The sequence below is a fragment of the Erithacus rubecula genome (genome assembly GCF_903797595.1).
Source record: "Erithacus rubecula genome assembly, chromosome: 17".
NCBI classification, from domain to species: domain Eukaryota; kingdom Metazoa; phylum Chordata; class Aves; order Passeriformes; family Muscicapidae; genus Erithacus; species Erithacus rubecula.
In genome coordinates this window covers 2,309,786-2,322,667 of record NC_136669.1, presented here as the reverse complement: position 1 = coordinate 2,322,667, position 12,882 = coordinate 2,309,786, and positions in this window count along the sequence as shown.

Sequence of the window (12,882 nt, the reverse complement as noted above, 5' to 3'; positions counted from 1 at the left end):
AGGGAGAGCGAGGGTGAGGGAAGGCTCGGCGCGAGAGCCGCGGAGCGCGGTTGCCAATCAAGCAGCGCTACGAACGGTTGGAGAGGGCGGGGCGTCGCTCGGATTGACGGCTGCTTCCACCAACCGGCTGGTGGGGCGGGGCGGCGGGGGCGGGGCTTGACCGGGCCCGCGCGCAAGAATCGAGGGCTCGGGGGGAGCAGCGCCCCCTGGCGGCCAAGTGTCCCCTAAGGGCCGGTGCGGGATCACAGAGTCCCCTCAGAGCAGCCCCGGGACCGGCCCGGCCTGGGGATCGCAGAGCCCCGGCTGCTCCATGGGATCGGCCCCGGGGATCACAGAGCCCCGGCTGCTCCATGGGATCGGCCTGGGGATCACAGAGCCCCGGCTGCTCCTTGAATCGGCCCTGGGGATCACAGAGCCCCGGCTGCTCCTTGAATCGGCCCTGGGGATCACAGAGCCCCGGCTGCTCCTTGGGATCGGCCTGGGGATCACAGAGCCCCGGCTGCTCCATGGGATCGGCCCCGGGGATCACAGAGCCCCGGCTGCTCCATGGGATCGGCCTGGGGATCACAGAGCCCCGGCTGCTCCTTGAATCGGCCCTGGGGATCACAGAGCCCCGGCTGCTCCTTGAATCGGCCCTGGGGATCACAGAGCCCCGGCTGCTCCTTGGGATCGGCCTGGGGATCACAGAGCCCCGGCTGCTCCATGGGATCGGCCCTGGGGATCACAGAGCCCCGGCTGCTCCATGGGATCGGCCCTGGGGATCGCAGAGCCCCGGCTGCTCCATGGGATCGGCCCTGGGGATCGCAGAGCCCCGGCTGCTCCATGGGATCGGCCTGGGGATCACAGAGCCCCGGCCGCTCCATGGGATCGGCCTGGGGATCACAGAGCTCCGGCTGCTCCATGGGATCGGCCCTGGGGATCGCAGAGCTCCGGCTGCTCCATGGGATCGGCCCTGGGGATCGCAGAGCTCCGGCCATTCCCTGTTCCTGCTCTGCAGAGTGGGATGAGCCCCAGGTCAGACCCTGGGATGGGCACACCACCCTCCCTCTGCAGCCCGTGCGCTTTCCTAGGCTGGAAGTGACCTTGTTAAATTATTGATACCAGCAGGATTTAGAAATAAAGATTATTCTCGTTTAGGTCTGTAATTCTGCTGAACTTTGAGTACATGAAAATGAGGTGTCAGCTCTAAGCAGCATGAAAGGAAGTGTTAATCCTAAGGAATCAGGGACTCTCTGCAGTGAGGAAACAGGGAAATACTGTATGACTAACAAACTAAATTTCCGTTTTCCAAATAATTTAACAAAAAGGCTAATTATGTCAAGATTATATAATGACTTTGGGAGCACAGATTGTCCAAAGAAATGTACAATGAGTGCACCCCTGGGAATACATGAAAGGAAAGTTTTGTGTTCAAAGTAGTATTTGGAACATGGTGTTCAGGAAGACAAAACATAAACCTAAATCTCCTCTGTCCCTCTGAATTGTTCTGCTATGGAGATATACTTGAATAAAACTACTCGTACCAAGTGTGTGTCAAACCCCAGCCTGCTATCCTCTGTCTGGTTGAAGACACTAATTGTGTTACCAAATGACCCATATTTTTTGAGATGTTCTAATTAGTGTTCCTTCCAAAGGAAATATTTTCCTTGAATAATAAAATTGAATACAATCTTCTCTTTTGTTGCTTTAGTAAATTATTACTAATTCATCATGCTGTTTATAATTAAAGTAGTCCCAGTTTGTCTGGTTGTCTGTAGATTTCATGGATGGGAGGCAAAATGTGATCCCTTCCCTTTAAAATTATTGATATGTTACATACAATATATAATATGTATGGCATAATTTTTTTCATGTACAAACAGCCACTATTTCCATTTAAGTAGCTCTTTGCTGTTGTAATACTGAGGCTGGTGATGACAAAAATTGATGTTTTTCTGTACATACTGTAAATATCCAGTGGAAACATCAAGGTTAGTCCTTTATCCTTCTATCCCATCCCTCCCATGAGCAGGGAGATCACAGCTGAGGCCCCTGGACGTGTGTGGCTCCTTCTGGCTGACATTACAGCTGGCTTTGCAATGATGGTTATTCAAATAACACTGTGATTCTGTGGTGTGACATGGGCAGATCTGGTGTCCTGATCCCTGCAGTGCCTTGGCTCTGGGGTACTTCTGAGCTCTGTCACTCACCTCATGCAAATTCCACACAGAAAAAATGTTGAGATTGATTGCAGCTACAGACATGAAGTTAAACCTTCCTTTGAAGCCTTCCAGCAGATCTACAATGTTCTCATTTCACTGCTGAAAACAATTCATTGCATCTCAGCACAGCAGGCTGCTTGATTTCCCAACCCACCCTATCATAATTGAATGCTGGGCCTGCCATTGATGCCATTTTCTGATAAAACATCATGTTGTAATATCATCTGGGACATTATGGCATCATATCATTACAAGGACTTGTTAGAGCATTCTTCTATAATGATAGAACATTTAAGGTTTGCTGTGAATTAGTCACTGGTAGAAGCTAAATAACCAAACCTTCCAATCCTTTGTTCTCCATGTTAGTCACAGTTTACTCCCTATCTTCAAATACATCATGAACATCAAAAAAAAAAATCCAAGAATGCAAAGCCTCATCTCCTATCCCCATCTTCAGGAATGCTAGATTCACCCATTTACAATTTCTGAAATTAAACAACTGTGGTAACTACACAAGACTAATGGGATGAGCAACATAATAGCAAGTAATCTGAAAAGTACTTAAAAAGAAAATATATTTACTTAAAACTCCACACAAAATGGGACGTGTTACCACGTATCACAGCCTCGTGTTTCTTGATTATGCACTGTTATCATGACCAAATTACTGAAGCTGCTGTTCTGCATGGGAGGTGTTAAAACCTTTTTTTAGAGACAGATAATTGGATCATCTAAAGGATGTTGATAGTTTTATTTTCAGTTGTTTTACTTCAATATTTTTGATAAAATTATTGGTGCGGAAGGAATATTTGTCTAGTAGGATGAGCAAGTTGCCAGAGGGGTGTTAAAGGTCCTCAATGTAACTGTGAATAAAGCCCCAAAATATTCACAATTCAGTTACTACAAAGCAGCATCACCAAGCACAGGAACTGAGCTGGTCACAGGACCCAGCTCTTTATTCCACATCACTGTTACAAGCACGAAAATTGGATTCTCTGTTTGTGAATGTTGTGACACACACTCTGTTCTCCTTCCTCCCAAAAGAATCACCTCTCATGCTTCCAAATATAACCTTTCTTTCCTTGTCAGTGTTGTCTTTTTGTATTTAACAAAGTGATTTGCTTCTCCACCTGACAGAGACAAAATAAATGTCACAGGTTTTAATCTCCACCTTAAGTCATCAGTGACCTGATCATGATTTTCTATAACCAGAGGCTTCTTTCTCCATTCCAAAGTCCAGCATCCAGATTTGCACATTTTAAGGAAAACTGGCTGAAGAAAATTGCATTCAAACAATCAGTAGAAGAAATTTTCTCATGTGTCAATTGTTTTCTCTTAGTATCTATCTATCATTCTAAAATGAGTTTAGGTCAGAACTCTGATTTCTTGCCACCAATGATTAAGCTTGCACATGGAGAAACAAACCCCTGGAATATATGGTACTACATATTTTCAATTGCTGCTAGGAAATTGAGTTTGTATTAATTTTAAAATGTGTTAAATAGAGATCAAACAGCACCTTTTTTCATCCATTCCTTGTAAATAATTCAGTAATTATATTCTTCTTGGGAAATGTTTAATATTTAGATTTGCATCTGCCACTAGCATCCTGCAAAATTTAGTGCAGGTTTCATTCCTGTTGACTCAGGAATACCTAGTGGAATTTGATGAGCCTGATTGGGAAGGTTCTGCTTACTTTGGCTTCAAACAGGTAGACTTTCAGTAAGCATTAAGACAAGAAGATGGATTATAATTGTAAATTTGTCTTATTCAATTTACTTCATTAAATTAAATTAATTTCACTTTAGTCCACAAAACCATTCTATGGAATCAATATAATTACTCAAAATAATTAATTTTTGTGAAAGAGAACTTAAGTACTCCCTCAAAGAAGTATAAGTGCAACATTAGTATAAATTCATTCTCAACAGGATTCCATCCTGGTTTACAAAAAATAGAGTCACAAGTGGGTAAATTTCTTTCCTCACCTGTTACTCTGATGATGTTGCCATCCAAATTGACAATTCATGCCAATTTTGAAGTTGGATTTTATGCCACTGACAACTATCTAATGCTGAAGATACATCTGTGGTGATAAATCTCTGTTTTAAAGCCTCCTATAGAACCTTCCACCAATATTGTAAGAGAGAAATGATATGTGTCTATTCCTCCACAGGTATAGGAGATTTAATTAGTTCCCATTAACATAAAAAGGAACTGCAAAGTTACAATTTCTTTGTAAAGAATCTGCTGTAAAACTTTCTCAACTACATTAGAAATTCCTTCCACCCTCTCCTATTTATTTTTAGCAAACATTAAACAGTGTGGACAATTAAATTTTGCTCCAGATGCAGCAAAGCAGGACTGAGGAGAGTGAGAAACCATTTAACCAAATCAATGTCTACTGCAGACCTGATCTAAATATACATTGTATGTGTGTCAAGGGGAAAAAAAAAAAAGCAAACCAGAAAGAATATTCTCACAAACAGACCAAGTAAGAAGCAGGAGATCAAACAAGGAGGTTGCAGTTCAGCCTCTCCTCATGCAATACTTTCATTAAGGCAATAGTTGTGGAAGCTGCTCAGCAACTCTCAAGAACTTGTCCTGTCTGAAATTGCTCAAAAAAGCAAATTTCACCACGTGAGGCTCGGGGTGTTTTTACACTGGAGGTGTAGGTGACAACAACAGCACTTCTGCAAAGGAACAGTTCAGTTCAGTGTAAGGGTTTAGTAAATCTACCTACAAGGTACAGAACCTGGCAGTGCCTCTGAGAAACAAACCATCTCCAGGCTGCAGAATGCTCCTGTAATTAGCCATGTTTAATTAAGTATTTGCTGCTGCAAACTCTGCTTACACAATGTAAAAAAAAAGCATTATGTGCTTCTAGACCTCTTGAACAGCAGGAATGTCTTTACCACAGATCCTCTCAATAAAGGAAGGCAAATTTTGAGCACAAGATAAAATATTATTTGCATGTCTCTTTAAATAGGAATTATAATACTGAATTTTGATGAGTGTTCTATGTCACCACTTGAATGTGTCACCTGTTGAAGGACAAAAATTGTTTGGAGTCCTAACAAACAGGGAATTCTTGATCAACCTGTCTGTTAGGTAGTATTTGCCATTTCCATACTACTTTATACCTAACTATAGAAAACAATCAAGAAAAAGTCTCATAGACTTTAGAGCTCTAGTTCTTATTAACATTGAGCAAGCTGAAACTCACAGAAGATTAAAGGACAATTTTTTTACATATGCAGGAACTCACCTTTCATTTTAAATATCTTTAATAACCCAATCCTATGCAAGTGCTCTAAAATTAAACCAGAAATTATCTTAGACCACTTGCATTCCCTTTCAACAGTCTCTCACTGGCTTCCACACTTAGTTTTAGTGAAGAAAAAGCAAAAGCTTCAGGCTAAGTGTGTAAGGGGGGAGGCTCATCCCAATTTGGAAATAATTTGTAATGTTAACAAAAGGAATTTTTAAAAGAAGCACTTGGATCTGGAGGCAGACCCAGAAAAGGATAAAAGAACAGAGTAAGGAACAGACAGAATTGGCTCTCTATGCTTTTAGCAGAAGGGCACACTGGGAAGAAAAGCACAAGGATCCAAGATTTAGAGGAAGGTGCAGTTCATTGCAGCACTGAAAAGTTTATGCTTTCTTATGTATTTTTCTTATATTAATGAATGTTGTCTTCCAGAGCACTGACATTCCAACATGAACAATTACACAGAGAATTGGGTGAATCAAGACAACTTAAGAAGGATCAGGAAGAATCTTGTCAATTGAGGAAGGACCAAAAACCAATATATTCTGCACATGTAAAGTGGAAAACAAAATTTTGGTATTTTCATTATTTTTTATAATTATTGGTTCACAAGATCATGTTCAGAACAAAAACCATTTACAAAAGGTAGCAATTGATTATAAATTTCTGTACTATTTGGTAATCAGTAAAGAAAAAGGTATAAAATACTTCAGTGAAAATTTATTACAGAGAAAGCAATAAAAACTAATAAGAAAAGCTTATGCCACAGACAAGGAACAACTCACTAAAAATACATATCAGATGCATTTTAAAAAATCTTGTCCCTCTTAAGGACAGCACTTTATTTTAAAAGTTTACTAATTAACTGGTTACTTACAAAAACAGACCTGAAATATGTAGCTTATTTTCTATATCCTTGCTGTCTGAGAGTCCAAAGACCATCTGAGAATCAAATCCCTTCTATCTCCCACAATCCCTTTATCTTTTTAATAAAGCTAATTCAACAGAAACATGTTTACAAAATCATTTACATTTTGTAGTCGTACAGATGAAGGTGCTTTACTTGTAGGATTATAGAATACAGACAGATAAAGATACTGAGAATTTAAGCAAGGCTCCTACTCCCTTTTTTTAAAAAAAAAAAAAAAAAAAAAACCCTTTTAACTGGTTTTCCAATTCCAGCAATAACTATTTACTGAGCTCAACTTACCATGTGGGATATTTTTCCCTGCCCCTTGTTACAAGATTACAGGAACATTGAATGTCCTTCATTCTGCACTATATTATTTTGGCCATATCCTACAAGGGAGTAGAGCTGCTTTTGTGATTGAAATTGCTCATGTGTGCCAGGATATGGAAAAATACATCTCATATTTTCACTGGTGAATTTTAGGAAAATCCAGAGAATGAGCTCACCTTATATAAGAACAAAAGACATTTTTCAAAATGTTCACCTCCTTGCTGCTTTTCAAAGCTTTGACCAAAGTGAAAAGGTCTAATCTCATTCATTAAATTTCAATAGTTACAAATTTTCCAGTCCCAGAAAAGAGAAATTGCTCCAGATAGAAAAATGCATTTACCAGTGAACTGGTATTTTCTTTCGATACCAAAGCACTGTAAAAACCAACAAATACACCTCAGTGGGATGTTTGTGGTATATCAGACAAGACAGAATCTAAATGACTTCTGAAGAGTAGAATGGGGTTTGATGACAATTTGCTCACTAAATATGAACCAACCTCTATACACTGAGAACCAGGAATCAATGGCAGCAGAAAAATGCATTTTATACTTCATATTTTCAAATATAAATTATTTGAACATGAAGGAAATCAAAAACCATGGGCAGTAGTATGTTCAGCAAGAGGATCTCTTTGATATCTGTAGACAATACAAAAGGGGTGTGGTGTTTCAGTGCTCTGAATTCCAAAGGGTACAGAGATTACCACTGCAAATGGAGAAAAAACATCATAAGAGATTAAACTAGATGTGAAAACAGCTATCAGCACCTTTGCCAAAAGTTTAATTCCTCTGCAAGTGTGTGCTACCAGGGCTAAGTAATTCTGACCATGCAAATGTTTTTAGAACATGGCAGGTGACACACCTGCTCCAGGACATTAGAAAATGCTTGAAACTTCCTTTAATGCAGAAGCAGACTAGGAATTTTAAAGACAACAAACCCCCAACAACTTTAGGTCATAATGTACTATATGAACCTGAAGAATTATTTCCTCTTGGGTTATGGGCATGTGCCATCAGCACACTGCTGGAAAACTGCCTAACAAGCTGACAGCTTTGGAATTACCCTTGTGTGAGCACAGCTCAGGTTCTCTATTTATAAAGTCATACCACAGGTGTTGTCTACAGTGGGATATTACAACAAGCAGCAGTTAAAGAGCTTTTCTCATTTTGATGCGACCCAGGTGCTCAGTTGTGCTTTATCATTCTTTCTAGTCAGTGCTCTCAATTAGAAATTTGGAGAGCCTGGCATCTGGCACAGGAAGACAACAGAAATGAGCATTACCATTTCCCAGGGGTCATGGATTAAACATGGCTTGCACCTGCTCTGCTTACTGCTGAGCTGGTAAAAGCAAGAATCCACTTTTACCCTTTCATTGGCTAAATTTTACAGCTTAACTATTCCCCAAAGTATAGCCCACTTTTTAATTTGACCCAAATACAATCTTCATTTCACACAAACCACCAGATATATTTATTTTTCTTAAACACATGTTATTTTTATCAAGCAAATTAAAACAAGTCACATCACATTCCTACACAGTAAATACTCCTGTTGTACTAGAAAACATTGCAATGCTCTCGGTGCATAAGCAGTAACATCAATGTGTGATATCTGATTTTTCCTCTGCCTAGATTTGCCTATAGTTGTTGGAGATCAGCACAGTTACAAGAGCTTTTCTCTTCACTTGCTGGTCCCACCACTGGCAAAGGGCTTGGACTCACATCCCTGCTGCATTGTGCTTTTCTCCAGCTGGCAAACATGAGCCTGGAGCCATCTGTTAACATTCTCCATGCTGATCTATATTCCCTGCCTGGGCAGACCCACTGCAGAGGAAATATCCACTCTGAGGGTTCCTGGTCTCATGTACCCCAAGCCTTATCTTGTAGATGAGGTGTTAACAGGAAAGAAAGTGGAGAATGTGCTGCTTTGGCTGGGATAGAGTTAATTTTCACCACAGTAGCTGGTACGGGGCTGTGTTTTGTATTTGTGCTGGAAACAGTGTTGATATCACAAGATGTTTTAGTTATTGCAGAGCTCACACAGAGTCAATGCTCTCTGCTCCTCACCCCACAAAGCAGCCAGGAGGATGGGGGTGCACAAGGAGCCAGGAAGGGACACAGCCAGGACAGCTGAGCCCCCCTGACCCAAGGGACATCCCACACCACAGGGCTTCCTGCTCCATGTTTAAAGCTGGTGGAGAATAGAGAAGGGAAGGATTTTCAGAATGGTGTCATTTGTTTCCCAAGTCACTGTTACACTTGATGGAGCTCTGCTTTCCTGGGATGGCTGAACCTGACTGCCCATGGGAAGTGGGGAATGAATTCTTTGTTTTGCTTTGTTTGTGTGTGTGGATTTCTTTACCCATTAAACTGCCTTTATCTTAACTCATGAGTTTCCTCACTTTTTCAATTCTCTCCCCATCCCACCGGGCAGGTGTGAGTGAATGGCTGCATGGGGCTGAGTTTCCATCTGGGGTTCCACCACAACAAAAAGGAAGGTCTCTAGAACATCAAGCTGATCACTGCAAGGCAGGAGCCCCTGTATGTGCCTCCCCATCAGCTCTCAATGGCTCCCAGAGAGATGTGAACAGCATCAGCTCCAGCCTGAACCCAGGCTCACCTCTGTAGGCTCTGGTGCTGTGGTACCCATGCAGGTGGCTCAGTTAAAGCACACAGCTCTCCTTGTAGAGCAAACTGAGTCAGAAACACTCAGGAGCTCTGCCACAGATTGGTTTAATGTCCAAAGAGCTCACCAATGCATATTGTTTCCCATATGTGCTCTAACTTATTTTCTGCTCTGTCTTTCCTGTCCTTGTCTGGAACACACTTTGTCCACTACTGAGAAATTCAATGCCTCTCCAGATGGCTCTGGCAGTTTTCTTCCCTTAAGCAGAGTTTTGTGCTGCTGTATAGAACTGCATGACATTACAGAATATGAGAGAAAGTAGGTTTAGTGCTGTACTATGAAAACACAATGCTCAGCCCACTGTTAAGAGGCAAAAATCTAAATAAGACAGATATGAAGGTCGCCATTTGGAATACAGCATGTATATAATAAATTATGGATTTGCTGATCCTATGATGAAGGAACCCCACATTTAATGATTTCTAGGTATTTGTGGATCATTCACATAGAGAAAGAATATTCATTGGTTCAGAGGACCAATAAATCAGTTGTTGTACACTGAAAATGGATTAACAGCAAACACTAAAACAGCTATGCTTTATTTTATTGCCACTGCATAACAAGCAATTAGCATAAGCACTTATGATGATTACAAATCAAAATATGCAATTGGTCACACATTTTGTGTATGTAATTTTGAGTCTAATTCATCATCTGGCCTGGGAACAGTTATCATATATAGCCATTTAGTTTATTTACAGAAAGAGACTCTTACACTGCAATTGATTGTTTTGTGCAGTGATTTCAGCATAAAGGAGACACAGTCAAATGGATTTGAAGTAGAACAGTCATTCCTGTGTTCCCTGTCTACTGCATTATTATTGATATGCTTTTGCTTTTTGCCTCATGGAACTATTTGACAGAAGAACTCAGGCTCCTGCCTGATCTTAAAAAACCCCAAAATTACTGAGGAAGGGTGGAACTGAATTGCACAGATAGATTTGCATACGATAGACATGCATGTGTAAGAATGCATAAAAACAATGTCTACACTAGTGCTACAAATTCTGTAAGCCTTTAGGCTGCCAGAAGAATCCCTCATTGATTCTGCCCTTTGTTTAAATGCAGCATTTCCACCCATTCACACAGGGAAGGATCAGCCCCTTGGAGGCTGATAAGATATTGCAGAGATTTCTAGAAAGGAAGAAATACACCCACTTAAAAAAACCATGGAAGAAAACAGAGCCTTTCAAATGGAACTACAAGAAGCAGAAATCAGAATCTCTGGTTATGTTTAGAAGCACAATATGATCCTATTTACACAAGACCCTCAACCCAAATAAGTTGAGGAAACTCTCATTTGCAAAATTAGGAAAAGAAAATGTAACTTGCATTCACTTAAAGTCTTAAGACTTGCTCATCTTTCATTATACAGTTTTGTAGATAATTATTCCCAACTGAGAAATGAAAGATGAGGCACACTAAGAGTGAAATAAACACAGTATGGGAATGAGATGAGAACCTAAGGAAAAATTCATATCACATTTCCTGAAAGTGAGCTTCTGTCAGAAAGATGATCATGACTGCATTAACAAGCCCCCTAGTTATTCCCAGCAACATGACTTTCAACAGCCTTTGATACACATAATGACAGCTTTGCAGTATTAAAGCTTAATTTGGGGTGAATAGAATTCTTCCTTGATTTTTCTCTCCACTGACTCTGATGCAATTAATTCCCCTGACACTGCTGCTTATAAAACCAGGTAAGTCAAGTTAAAGCAGTTAATAACAAATGTATGTGGACCACAAGGTTTTTTGTCCCTCCTGCAGTATCCTGTGCATAATTTTACATAGAATCAATTTACTCTTGTTAAAAGTACTACACGGTTCATGTAATAAGAGGCTGGAATTCTTGATTTTACATAAATATACATTAACAGCCTTAAGAAGAAAATTGCTGCAAGTCAGAGCTTTATGTAGCTTTCAGAAATGAGAACTGGATCTAGGTCAAAACTGAATCTTTAAATAAATACCATAAATAAATTGAAGTCTAGACTGTCTAGTTCTGTAAACAGGAAAGATTATTCTGTATTTTCAGTGACATGTAGTTCACACTACAATACGGTTTTGAACAAAGAAGTGTGTGATCACTCATAAAGCATTTCCCCTAAATGCTAATGAGTCTATGGTAAAATAAAAAACAAGTGAAGATGCTGGAACCTTCCCTTCTGCTCAGCCCTCAAGCCATCATCCCCTGGAAACTCACAATGTGCATCTTCAGGCTACAGAATGAGATGTGAGATATTGAATAAAGCTTCTCTATCCCACAAGCCAAATAAGTCTTTGCACTTTGATTCTGCAGTCAGAACTTCAACCCAATGCTGACTCATGTGCATCTTACAGGGTCACAGCCCTGATTTGGTAACACTGCCTGGCAGTCAGAACAAGAGATTCCATTGCAAAGTTCATTTTATCAAAAACCTATGTGAATATAATGCTTTGAAAAGAGCTGGATTGATGCTGCAGACTACAACAAGAGTAATTGCCTTGACTGTAGAGGCACCAAAACAACATGTTTTTCTAAACCAATCTGTCACCCTGAATTGGACCTGGGACATATATTGGCAGTTAGGTACTATGAAAATACTGCTGGTATTAATTACAGTATCATTAATACTGTTGTACCCTTGCCATCTCTATTAAGCTGTCACACATAACTGCTGTGTGTGCAAAACTCCCCCTGAGCTGGAGCTGAAAGATGATGTTCAGAAACAGAGCACACATTTGCCCAATTTTCTTCATCAGTGTTTAATTAGGGTACTATTTGCAGTGACAGTCTGCCTAAGAGCTGAAATCATGGACAAAATCTTATCTACCCAATGGGGTTTCCAGCCCAAGTAGCACTACACAGACTGCACAGAATTCCTGCATGGAATTCCTGCTATGAATCACACAAACTGGACTGTTTCACCAGTTTTAGGTAAGACTCCTGTTCACTCTCCATCTTAAAACTGTAGGGAAAAGATCAAGTGCTTATTTCAGCAGCCACTTCCCACATGTAATTCTTCCCCCAGGTGAAACAACCTCCTGTCTCAGCCACCTTTCAGCACAGGCAAGCAAAAAGAACTCTTAGAGATGCAGGTGCCTTGCCAAGATGACAAGAAATTTCAGAATTTCCTGACATTGTGCTGGTGAGGAGAAGGGCTGTACACTTTGTTACCAGTAGGCCAAAAATTCTCTGAAAACCATTCTCTCTTTTTAGAAAATACTATATTGTCTTTTTGCAGTAATCAATCCCCAAACTCCTCTAAAGATGTGCCTCTGATCATATTATCTCTTTAAAAAAATATATTCTGAGCATCAAACAGCCCACAGAAATACTAGTGGGACATTTCAATTCTGAAATTGCTGGTCCTATCCTCTCTATTGAGAAATTACCTCCTGAGAGGTAATACTCTCTGAGAACTACTAATTAAGATCTACTAAAGCATTTTGCAGAGGCAATATGCCAGGTAAATGCCAATTCTTTGTGTTATGTATTA